Consider the following 13,196-nt stretch of genomic DNA (forward strand, 5'->3'; position numbering starts at 1 on the left):
AAAATTTTTTTTGAATCAAAAGAAAGATATTATAAATGTAAGCATATATTGAACATCGTTGACTCGACAGAGAACGTAATTTAATAATTAAAATAAGAATAAATGTAAAGTGTAAGGCATATCTACTGTATTCTTGGCATAAGGCATATCCAGGACATAATGTAACAACTTGTCGTTATGAAATAATCCCTCTAGTGAGTATATATGTGGTGACCCCCATGTGATGGATATGGTAAAAATATAAATAATTAATTAATTAAAGTTAAGTTAACGCAAAAAGAAACATGCAGATAGTAAGAAGAATAAAAACTAATAGAGTAGGAATAATAGAACCTGAACTCCATAAAGCGAAAATATAGTAGTACAAATAAGAAATAGTTTCTCCTACATCCTCGGATTATCCTAATCATTTCAGAGAAATAAGAACAAAGAGGGTATACCTAAAGACAATACAAGATATAAGTTTTAGCTAGGGTATGCCCAGGATCACAAACCCATTCCTATAGTAGGACCCTGAGCTGAATTTGTATTTCTTTAAATCCAGCTTGGTATTGTCTGCTTGAATTAACTTCTATATTATTATCTTCAATATTATACAAAATATTTATATATATATATTTTATTTATTTTTTTTTTTTTGAAAGTTGTTTTCAGTGTGTTGTCAAAAAATTTCATCTGTATATGTAAATATTGTATTGAAAATCTACAGGGATCTGGTGCCATCTGTTAATTGTGTTTATAAGTAATAGAAGTCATTTTTATATTTATGATTATTTCAAAAATCTGCATAGGAGGATGCAACCTTTCAACAAAATTCAAAACAATGTAGGCTTATACAAGCTGAAATTGAAGGAATTCATTGGAATTCATCCAGAAGTTGACCAAACTGAATCAAATTGTAACCTCTTAGTTATTTAAATTTGTTTTAATTTTTGTTTTTTGATCTAACAAAAAAAAAAAAAAAAAAATGAATTTAAATAACTATTAGAATTTTGCATAAGTGTGAATTTTAGCTTGTGCACATGCACATGCATACACACACCCACACCAACACACACACACACAGTGAATATATTATTATTTTTATTGAAAAAAATTAGCTGTAAAAAAATTCTTTACAGCACCATATGTCAGAGATACACTGTTGCTATAGAAAATTAACATGTAGTTTCAGTTTCCTTCTTTTTCCAGATGCCTGTGGCTCTGAATTTTTGCTGTACAACTGTCAGAAAATATTTTTTTTTGGAATACAGTCTTGTTATCCAAAAAAAAAAAAAAAAAAAAAAAAAAAATCTTATTATACAATATAGTGTTGTCAGAATTAAGAAGAAATTTTTAGTTTCCCATTTTTAACTATTTTTAACCTTTATTTTCCAAAGACACTGACTAAAATAAAGATTAAAATAAAAGCACCATGTACCTGCTTTTGTTATAGTTTTTGTGCACATCCACTGGATTATTAAGTCTCTCAAAAATGAACATAGTCTAAAATCCACTGGAAAGAATCAAAATGGCCAGTCACTTGGAAACAACAACAGAGAACAGCCCTGATTTCGAAGACAAGGAGTGAAGGATTAGAAAATTGATCGCTAGGTTACCATTCTAATCCGTCACTCCCTGAGAAATTTTTTTTTCACTTCCTAAGAAAATGACCAGCAGAATTATGAGAAGAATATAACTGTATCATCAACTGACCTTGTTTTTGTCACAGAGTAGCAAGATTCTTACTATTCTATGGTTTTAACTTTATAACAAAGTCATGGATCACCTAAATTTTGGGGTGTTGCTGGTTAATTCAGTATACAATCGTTTATACAAAATGTGATTGGGATGTGATCTATTTCTGATAAATATATCCTTTACTCTTCATGCTAAACAGATACAATAATTTTGCAGTGTATGGTAAGAATAAATGATGTTACCGATGAAATAAACTGTAAGATTTTTATTTAGTATAAAAAATATTGCATCATTCAAGCTATGATATAAATACAGTGGATATATTAGGTAATAGACAATGTCCCAGGTGACCTTTGTGGGTGCTAGGTGCAGGGACGATAAGGAAATTAACCATTTTGTTAGATGAATTTGAGTGCTTGAAGAAAAAGATCATTGCCTTTAAAGGATTAAATCAGAGGACTCATCAAGCAATTGCCCATCCTAATGTTAGAGCCTCCTCTCACACATGGTAAGATCACCATGAGCAGGATGTCCTGGTTCCATAGCAGGTAGTTATTCTTCGCGACTACTGTCATGGAAGCAGGGAATATTTTATACAATAAAGATAGGTGAAATAGGATCAGGATAGCTCTGCCAGTAGCAAAAGTTGTTTGTAGAACATTTGTCATCTTTTAAGGGAACAAAAAGTGATATTGTTGTATACATTTTGATATTAATGATGGGCATAATCAAGTGGTCATAACTGATTATTTTGATTATAGCATACCAGTTGATTATTTCAGTTATACACATATTCGAATATATTGTTTGAATATAAACAAATTTTTTTTGTTTCGAATATAAAATCAAATTATACCATTCAAATGATGTAATTGAATGTTCAAATCAATTTTAATTCAAATAAAATTATGGCTTAATCAAATGATTAGTAATTAGCATCCATTAATCACTCGATTATGCCCATCATGGGTACCAATGATATTAAGCATAGGCATTCTGGGGCTTTATTTAGCTAGTACAAGGTGACGTTGAGAAATGGCCACTACACAATAGGAGAGAGTTTATGTAAGAACCTTATCAATTAATTTGACCCTGGAGAGACTGTGCAGTGCTGATAGGGTAGAATTTTTCTCAGCATGGCTGGTGTTTATTGACAGGCTGAACTGTTTTTATACAGATGGGATACACTTGAATAGAAGAGGTGCAAGAAAATTTGCTGATATTTCAAGAATATTTATTGAAGCAGTGCTAGGATATCACGAAACTGTTTCTAGGTTGGAGGTAGAGGGGGGAAATACAGAGACCAGTAATTTAAAGAAGGTCATAAGAGAAATATAGTTGATTCTTGCATTGATTCAGGCAAAGTTTTTACTGCTCCTGGAAATAGAGAAGTTTTTTCCTGTTTTATTAGATTAAATTGGCATATTAACTTATTTTCTAGAGCAGCTTTATACCTAGTTTAAAGTTTAACTTAGATAGTGATTTTGTAGGTTATTACTTAGTATTGGTAAGGGTATCCAATACACGTGTTACAAGTTTTGCAGCTCTGCTGAATGAGACGTTTTTTAGCCATATTTAGCTGCTTTGTTGACCAATTGTGTTATTAAATTATTTTCTATAAGTAGCTTATAGACCTAGTCAAGATCTGTGGTTTATTCTGAATTGAGATAGCAAGATTTTGGAAGTTAATTAATACTTAAGTGTCCGTAGATTTACCATTCGTAATTTGCCGCCATTGTTATACGATAAAACGTTATATCCCGAACTAGATAGCATAAGCTTAGTATAGTACATTATATAGTATTGTCAATTAATAAGTAAAATTTATTACTCTCGTTAAATTTCATTGTCAATTAAATTGTACTTTTCAGATAAATACATATAACGACTTAGATTTTACAAACGTAACATAATTAATTAATACATAACTTGATACAGAAGTTATATAAATGGAACTAGTAGATAATACTCGATACTGAAAAATATAGTTAGATATATAGTGTTATAACTGTGTTGGGATACAAGTTTAGGGTTATAATTTTTTACTGAAATTGAAATTTTATTGAAATTAAATCAAAATCATGACTCAGACCAGAGCAGCAAAGCAAAAGGCGCAGGGGAAAACTGAAGGGGGTCAGTTGCCTTGTGAATCACAACCTCTTAAATGCACTGCTTGCTTAATGTTTGTGGAGCAATCGGATACGGAACATGATATTGCCATGGGGGGATGTTTTTAGGGGTGCGCAATGTAAGGAGTATAAGGGAATCAGGCGACAACTCGTTGTTATGGGCCTATAGGAGAGCTTGAAGGACAGGGTGGGTGCCCTCGAAGGATCTAAATTGAGTGGCCCATCAAGCTCTCAGCTGTCCACATCAACGCCAAAGCTTGCACTTGATCATCACGCAACACAGTGGCAACCCCCAGGCAGAATGCATTGGTCCCACAGGAACTAGTAGTTGTTGGTGATTCTATTGTCAGGGAAACGGGGAACATGGTATATAAAAAGGATAGGTGGAACAGGACCAGGGTATATCTGCCAGGGGCAAAGGTTGATGACGTAGTTGATGACGGATATCATCTTTTAAGGGCACAAAAGGTGATATTGTTGTACACGTTGGCACTAATGATATTAAGAGTAGGAGACTGGCGGAATTACTTAACAAGTACAGGTCACTGTTGAAAAAAAGGCCATGAATTAGGGTTGAATTTGAAAGTGTCTGCAATTTGGCCCTGACACGATAGGAGGGAGTATATGATGAGAGCCTTGTTGATCAATTCGGCCCTGGAAAGATTGTGCAAAGCTCAAAGGGTAGAATTTTTTTCAGCCCGGTCTGTACTTGTTAACAGGAGAGACTGCTTCTACAGGGATGGGATACACTTAAATAGAAAGAGTGCAAGAATATTTGCTGATGCTATAGAGGCAGAGTTAGGTGGGTTGGAAAACTGCTAGCTTGGGCGGGGGGATATAAGGACTAATAGATTAACAGTAGCCACTGGCAGAGGTGAAAGTGATTCACTGCATTGCACTGCTTCTATTGGAATGAGCAGCAGCCTGGAAAACAAGATGCAGGGTATTTCAGAGACTGCTGGGAGTCATTGGAGTACAAGTAAACACATGGGTTGTGTTAGGGAAGCTAAGAATAGGAACAGGTGCATGTATACTTGCATGTACACCAATTCTAGGAGTTCGGTAAATAAATTTGATGAATTTGAGGTATTGCTCAAAGCATCAAAGGCAGATATTGTTGGAATATCAGAGACGTGGTGTCACACAGATATAAGGAATGCAGAACTGGAATTTGGGGAGTACAATGTCTACAGAAAGGATAGACAGGAGAGGAAGGGAGGAGGGGTTATGCTATTAGTTAAGAAACACATAAAATACAAGAAAGTGAAGCCAGTCGACATTGCTGGACAGTGCAGTGTCGAGTCAGTTTGGTGTGATATAAGCACTGGAATATCAAAATTCAGAGAAGGAGTGTGCTATAGGCCTAATGACTCTGATGAATATAATAAGAAACTGTACAGGGAAATAGAGTGGGCCAGTAAATCAGAGAATCTTATAATGGGGGATTTTAATTTCCCAGATATTGACTGGAATTGGTGGGTTGGTCACTAACTCACTAGCAAGGCTTTTGTGGATTTATTGGATGATTGTTTTCTACATCAGCATGTTCGGGAAGCAACTAGAGTGAGTAACATTCTTGATTTGATTATCAGTAGTGATTCTTTATGCATTAAGAATCTGCAGATAAAGGAACCACTAGGTGGCAGTGATCACAGTGTGCTGAAGTAGGATTTACTCAAAGAGGTAACTACCATCGGGGGTAAAGGGAATGGTTTTTGCTTTCGTAACGGCAACTACGATGGTCTGAGACAGTATTTAAATTCTATACAGTGGGCCCAACTGATGATGTTACCAACAGCAAATTCAAAATGGGAAGCATTCAAAGAATTTATCTTGGAAGCTACTAGGCTTTACATATTAACTAAGAAATATTGTTCAAGGTTTAGGCCTAAATGGATGTCAGATGAACTAATGAGACATATGACAGAGAAGAAAAATTAATGGGTGACATGGAAGCCTCTGATAGATATAAGCTGGTCTGTAACCAAGTCACAAAGGAGATTAGGCAGGCAAAGGCAGAGTATGAGAAATCCTTGGCAAAGGATGCAAAGAAAAACAGAAAAGAGTTCTTTACCTATGTAAACTCTAGAAGGAAAGGGATGAATCAGATTGGTCCACTGAATATTGATGGTTCAACTGTTGATGATCCTGCTCAGGTGGCTAACGAACTAAATCAGTATTTTGCATCTACATTCACACATGAGGAGATATTCAGGAAGGGGAATGCTTGAAGTGAAGCAAACTCTGCAGTGAGCTAGATGATTTTGTAATAACTAAGAGGAAAGTTGAGGAGAAATTGTTGAGGATAAACATAAAAAAGGCACCCGGGGTGTATGGGTTATATCCAGTTATATTAAAGGAGGCAACAAAGGAAGTAAGCAAACCCTTAGCCGTAATTATGAGAGTTTCTTTAGACTGAGGGGAGGTACCCATAGATTGGAGATGTGCAAATGTGACCCCAATTCACAAAGGAGGATCATAGGCTGACACAAGTAATTATAGACCTGTGAGTTTAACTTCTGATCCAGGAAAATTAATTAAGGCACTGGTTAAAGCAGCACTGCAGGATCATCTAAACAAGACTTCAGTTATAGTTCGGACACAGCTGGTTTTGTTAAGGGGAAGTCTTGCCTGAACAATTTGATTGGATACTATGATGCAGTCACAAAAGACCTGGATACAAGGAATAACTTTGATATTATATACTTGGATCTTAGAAAGGCTTTTGATACTGTTGCACATGGAAGACTGCTGCACAAATTGGAGCAGTGTGGCATTGGAGGCAAACTGCTGCTATGGATAAAGGGGGGGGGGGAGAGAAGACAGAGTGGTAATCAATGGACAATGCTCATCGTGGACTAATGTTATTAGTGGAGTCCCTCAGGTTTCAGTTTTGGGTCCATTATTGTTTTCTGTATTTATAAATGATATTGATAATGGTATATCAAGCTTAGTGTAAGTTTGCAGATGATACAAAGGTTGGCAGGGTTGTCAAGGTCACTACTGAAGCTATGCTGCTGCAACATGATCTGGAAAGGTTGAGCAGATGGGCTGAGAGGTGGCAAATGAAGTTTAACATTGACAAATGTAAAGTACTACATATGGGAAACAGCAACCCGAGAGCAACCTGTCAACTCTGTGATACTACACTGACAGTGATAGAGAATGAAAAGGACATGGGGATAATTGTGCATACAGATATGAAGTTCTCTGAGCAGTGCAGATGGGCTGCAAGAGTAGCTCATGGTGTCTTCTCAATGATATACAGGAATTTGTCTAGCAGGGATAAGGAGGTGATTATTCCATTGTATAAGGCAATGGTCAGGCCACACCTTGAGTACTGTATACATGTCTGGAAGCTTCATTTGAAGAAGGATGTAGAGCTGTTGGAACGAGTACAGAGAAGGGCAACAAGATTAGTGAACAGAACAAAGGGTTGCTCTTACGAAGAAAGGCTTAAGTTTTGCAAATTACAGTGTCTGAAGACTAGGCACCGGCAAAGTGATCTGATAGAGGTGTATAAAGCCTTGAATGGTTTGAGCATGCTCGATGCTAATGGGATTCCTCCTCTTGCTCTGAATAATCACCTGAGAGGGCATAAATTCAAATTGAGGAAAGACAGGTGTAGGATAGATGTGCGGAAATTTGCCTTTAGCCAGCGGGTAGTTGTTTGGTGGAACAGACTTCCATTCCTTGTTGTGGAAGTTGATAGCCTAAATAAATTTTAGGCACAGCTGCACAGGTATTTCGAACGAACTGAGTGGTGAAATGGGAGTGGTTTTTTTTTTTTTTTTTTTTTGTGTGCTGATGCTGCATAAGCTTGCTTTCTTTTATCATATGCCTATGCTAATGATTCTATTTGACATAAAGTAGCAGCAGAATGAAAGTAGGTGGAGGGAATTACAAGGCCTGATTAATGTCCACTAGCATTGTGTAAGTTGCTAAAAATATGTTACCAAAAAGCAGTAATTGACTTTGCTTTTTAGCAAAGTCATTTACCTGCTTTTTATTTACTTTCTTAATATAGTAAAGAAATTTTATGAGTGTGGAGTATTCATTAAGTCATCGAATGCTTTGGCCAGCGGGTGGTTGGTTGGTGGAACCGACTTCCATCACTTGTTGTTGAAGTTGATAGCCTAAACAAATTTAAAGCTCAACTGGACAGGTATTTCGAACGAACGGAGGGGTGAAATGGGAGAGGGTTTTTTTTTTTTTTTTTTTTTTGGCTGATGCTGAATAAGCTTGCTTTCTTGCATCATATGCCTCTACTAATGCTAATGCTAATGCTGACATTATTGATTTAACAAACAAGGTAAAACTAGGGATGCAGAATTTGAGTATGATGAGTATTATCTGTATCAAAATGATAAATATGATGAGTTAGGCAGGAGTGAGGATTTTGGTTAATAAGCATAGACTCTAAAATGGTATAGCCAGTAGACACAGGTGGCCAATCCAATATAATATTTGCCAACTGGGAAAACAAAAGTGAGATCGGAGTGTGTTATAGGTCAAATGACTGTGATGATTATAATGAAGCTCTTCCAGTAAATAAACATTTATTGAGTTTCCGGATGAATGTTTTCTACACCATCATGTTAAGGAATCAATAATATTCTTGATCTGGTTATCAACAGTGATTCATCATATATCAAGAATCTTCAGGTTCAGGAACCTGTAACAGTGTTCCTTTAGGAAACAGTGATTATAGTGTATTGATATGGGAGTTATTTAAAGAAATAAGAGCTATCAATGAGAGGGGAAGGGTTTTGTTTTTGCAAAGGTGATTATAATGGGCAAAGTATTTTGTAAACCATTTTGTAAACTATTTTTAGTAGGACCAGTTTATGTTAAAATGTAAATGCCAAATGGGAAATGTTCAGAGAGGTAGTCCTAAGAGGTCCTTAAGGTTTTTATAGCAGCAAAGAGGTATTGTTCAAGGTAAGGATCAAAATTGATGTCAAATAAACTGATAAGTTTAGTGACACAGAAAAAAAAATGTATGGAATGATTATACATTATCAAGGGTTACGGTCTTACAATAAGTATAAACTAATATGTGTAATCAAGTTACTCAGGGGTTTAGACAAGTTAATGCTTATTATGAGGGTTCCTTTGCCAAGACTGCTAAGAAAATCAGCTAGGAATTCTTTGCATATGTTTAAAATTAGAAGGAAAGGAATGAATCACATTGTTCTGCTGGATATGACTGGTATAACTGTTTATGTTCTTTTACATATTACTGATAAACTGAATAAATATTTTGCATCAATAGTCACACAAGAAGAAGTTTTTATAGATGGGGTTAGTAGAGGTCTATCTAATTCCAATTAGGAGTTAAATGATTTTATAATAATATAAAGTGAAAGAGAAACTGCTGATGCAGTCTATCCAAATGTATTAAAAGAAGCTGCAGAAGTGGTAACTAAAACTTTGAGCTATAATAATGAGAGCATCCTTAGCTTCAGAAGTGCCTGCTTATTGGAGATGTATATATGTATCTGGAGATGTATACTGAAACACACAACACTCATTGTCAGTGACATACAGTCGAAGAAATTAGGATTATCTTGACAAGTCTGGATGAAATCTCATGATGACACGCTTTGTTCCTTCAGCTCATCTGTGAGATTATGAGCACAAATTTTGCATAGATCTTCCATTTTCCTAAATCTTTGTGCATAATTTGACAAATTTTCTTCTAATTCATATCCAAATCATTAACCATAATTGTGTGGATCAAATGACAATCTCTTTCCACAGTTTAGCATTAGCAAGGGCACATGATGCAAGAAAGCAAGCTTATATAGTATCAGCCAAAAAAAAAAAAAAAAAAAAACCCCTTATTTCACCCATCCACTCGCTCCACTCATATGTTTGTCAAGTTCTGCCTTGAATCTATTTAAGATATCAACTTCTGCAATGACAGATGGAAGTTTGTTCCAGCAATCAACGATCCGCTGGCTAAAGGCAAACTTCCGCACATCTATCCTACAACCGTCTTTCGTCAATTTGAATTTAAGCCCTCTCAGGTGAATATTCTTAACAAGAGGAAGAATCTCATCAGCACTGAGCATGCCCAAACCATTCAAGACTTTATATACCTCAATCAGATCACCTCGCAGGTGCCTAGTCTCCAGACACTGTAATTTGCAAAACTTAAGCCTTTCTTCGTAAGAGCAACCCTTTGTTCTGTTCACTAATCTTGTTGCCCTTCTCTGTACTCGTTCCAACAGCTCCTCATCCTTCTTAAAATGAGGCCTCCAGATCTGTATACAGTACTCAAGGTGTGGTCTGACCATTTCCTTATACAAAGGGATAATTACCTCCTAATCCCTGCTAGAAAAACTGCTCAGAAAACTTCATATCTACCTGCACAATTACCCCCAGATCCTTTTCATTCTCTACCACTGTCAGTGTGGTACCCATATCACTAGTGCTGTAGGACAGTTTTACATTATTTCACTATATTCCAGACCAGGGGAAGATATAAACCCAACCATTGAATACCTGCAAGTAATCACAAACTTGATACCTACTGCAAATATCATAGTGTGTGCTGGCTGATGTCAACTGACAGAGCAGGCACACGCAATGGCCAGATACTTTCAGACTATATAGCCACCTCACCCTTTCAAGTGCTAAACCAACCAAATAATCTCTCAACTTTTAGCAGTGCTATGTGGGAAAGTGACATTGATGTTACTCTTGCCACCAATTCAATAGCTTATAAAATCACAGACTGGTGTGTCCAGCCAGCCTGGACCACATCAGATCACAGAGTCATTTCCTTCAAACTAAGCAGGCAGTTACAAACAACCCAACACTCCCTGTTGGATATCAAAAGGTATAACCTTAAAAAGGCAAACTGGCAAATTTTTGCAGAACATACAGCAGCTGTGCTGCAAAAAGAGGAAAATGAGTAGTCTAGATCAGGCATCTGTAGCCCGGACGAGCAAACACTAACTATGACAAACATTTTAACAAAAACGGCAACCCTGTCTATCCCCCACGGAAAAAACCGAGGAAGCAGACAGTTCCCTGGTGGTGCCCCGAACTGACTATACTCAGAAGTAGGGTACGCCAGGCAAGGAGACATTTTCAAAGAGCCAGAACATCTTGGCCACAAAATGAGGTGGATGCACTGAGAGATTCCAATAGAACTCTCAGGAATCAGTATATAGCCCTCATAAGAAACAAGAAAAGGGAATGCTGGAGGCATTTGGTGGGAACTACTGAAACAATAACCCCTGGGGAGTTGTCTACAGAACAGTGCCCAACAAGCTGCCAAGAGGAGATGTCTTAGAAACTACTGTCAAACCAGATGGAACCCCAACCCTCTGTTGGGTGGATTCTGTAAATAATATCCTAGTCATTCAGACTGAAACTGGGAATCATTCCCCCCACCCATCTAAACATTATAAAAGAAAACATTATATGACAATGCCAATATTGAACCTCTGTTCACTATACAAGACTTAGAAATAGCACTATCTAAAACCAAAAACAATAATTGCCCAGGTTTTGACCTCTTAGAGGTTGAGATTATCAAAAAATTAGCAGAAATAGCACCAGATAAATTAATAGCACTATATAATAACTGTATGACAGAAGGTATATTCCCAAAAATATGGAAACAAGCTGTGTTAAGATTAATTCTCAAAAACGCTGAAAAACTCCCTACTGATCCCAAATCATATAGACCACTAGCCCTACTCCCTGTACTAGGGAAAATATATGAAATACTAATATATAGCAGATTTGCTCAATATTACACAGAAGCAGGTTTGCATTGCAACAATCAGTACGGTAGTAGTAGTAGTAGTGGCATGTGATGCAAGAAAGCAAGTGTATGAGCTTATGCAGCATCAGCCAAAAAAAAAAAAAAAAAAAAAATCACACCATTGCCTCCAAATGCCTGTCCAGTTCCTCCTTAAATTTATTCAACCTATCAACTTCCACAACGACAGATGGAAGTTTGCTCCAGCAATTAACCACCTGCTGGCTAAAGGCAAATTTCCGCACATCTAATCTACATCTGTCTTTTCTTACTTTGAATTTATGCCCCCTTAGGTTCGTAATCTGAACAAGTGGAAGGAACCCATCAGAATTCAGCGTGCTCAACCCATTCAAGGCCTTATACACCTCAATCAGATCATTGCGCAGGTGCCTAGTCTCCAGCCACTGCAATTTGCAGAACTTAAGCCTCTCTTGGTAAGAGGATCCCTTCATTCCCCTCACCAATCTTGTTGCCCTTCTCTGTACACGCTCAAGTAAATCTACATGCTTCCTAAAATGAGGCCTCCAGACCTGTACGCAGTACTCAAGGCGTGGCCTGACCATTGCCTTATACAGAGGGATAATCACCTCCTTTTCCCTGCTAGCAAAATTCGTATATATTATTGACAAAACCCCATGACCTGCCCTGGCAGCCTGTCTGCATTGCACAGAAAACTTCATATCTGACTGCACAATTACTCCCAGATCTTTTTAATTTTCTACCACCTTAAGTGTAGTACCACACAGTTGGTATGTTTCTCTGGGGTTACTTCTACCCATATGCAGTACTTTGCATTTGTCAAGGTTAAACTTCAGTTGCCACTTCTTAGCCCATCTGCCCAAATTATCTAGATCCTGTTGCAGTAGCACACTGCCATTACTGTCATTAACAACCCTGCCAACCTTTGTATCATCTGCAAACTTCGACATTAAGCCTGATATACCTTCATCAATATCATTGATAAATATACAAAACAGTGGACCTAACACCGAACCCTGTGGGACTCCATTAATAACATTAGTCCAAGAAGAGCAGCACCCATTGATTACCGCCCCTGTCTTCTCCCACTTAACCATCCTTTTATCCATTGTAGCAACTTACCCTTAATACCATTCTGCTGCAATTTGTACAATAGGCTTCCATGCGCAACAGTGTCAAAAGCTTTCCTGAAATCCAAATGTATGATATCAAAATTATTTTTTGCATCCAGTTCCTTTGTAACCACATCATAATAGCCTATCAAATTTGTCAGACAAGACTTTCCCTTAACAAACCCATGCTGTGTCTGAATTATTGTTGCAGTCTTGGCTAGATGATCCTGCAATGCATCTTTAACCGGGACTCCATTATTTTACCCAGAACAGAAGTTAAACTAACTGGTCTGTAATTACTCGTGTCACCCTTCGATCCCCCTTTGTGAATTGGGGTTAGATTTGCACATCTCCAATCTGTGGGAACCTCTCCTGAGTCCAAGGATGCTGTCATAATTATAGCTAAGGGTTTGCTTAGTTGCTTTGCCGCCTCCTTTAATATAACTGGATAGATCCCATCCACCCTGGATGCTTTTCTTATGTTTAACTTCAACAATTTCTCCTCCACTTTGCTTT

At 37.1% G+C, this 13,196-nt stretch overlaps 1 protein-coding gene across 1 annotated transcript in view; it reads left to right on the forward strand.

Annotated features, from left to right (window-relative positions):
• LOC150085744 (uncharacterized) overlaps positions 1-13,196 on the forward strand; it is a 381,725-nt gene that overhangs the window by 309,718 nt on the left and 58,811 nt on the right. The window lies entirely within an intron of this gene.

This window comes from Mastigoproctus giganteus, chromosome 5 (assembly GCF_048544385.1).
Source record: "Mastigoproctus giganteus isolate SK-2022 chromosome 5, ASM4854438v1, whole genome shotgun sequence".
NCBI lineage: Eukaryota > Metazoa > Arthropoda > Arachnida > Uropygi > Thelyphonidae > Mastigoproctus > Mastigoproctus giganteus.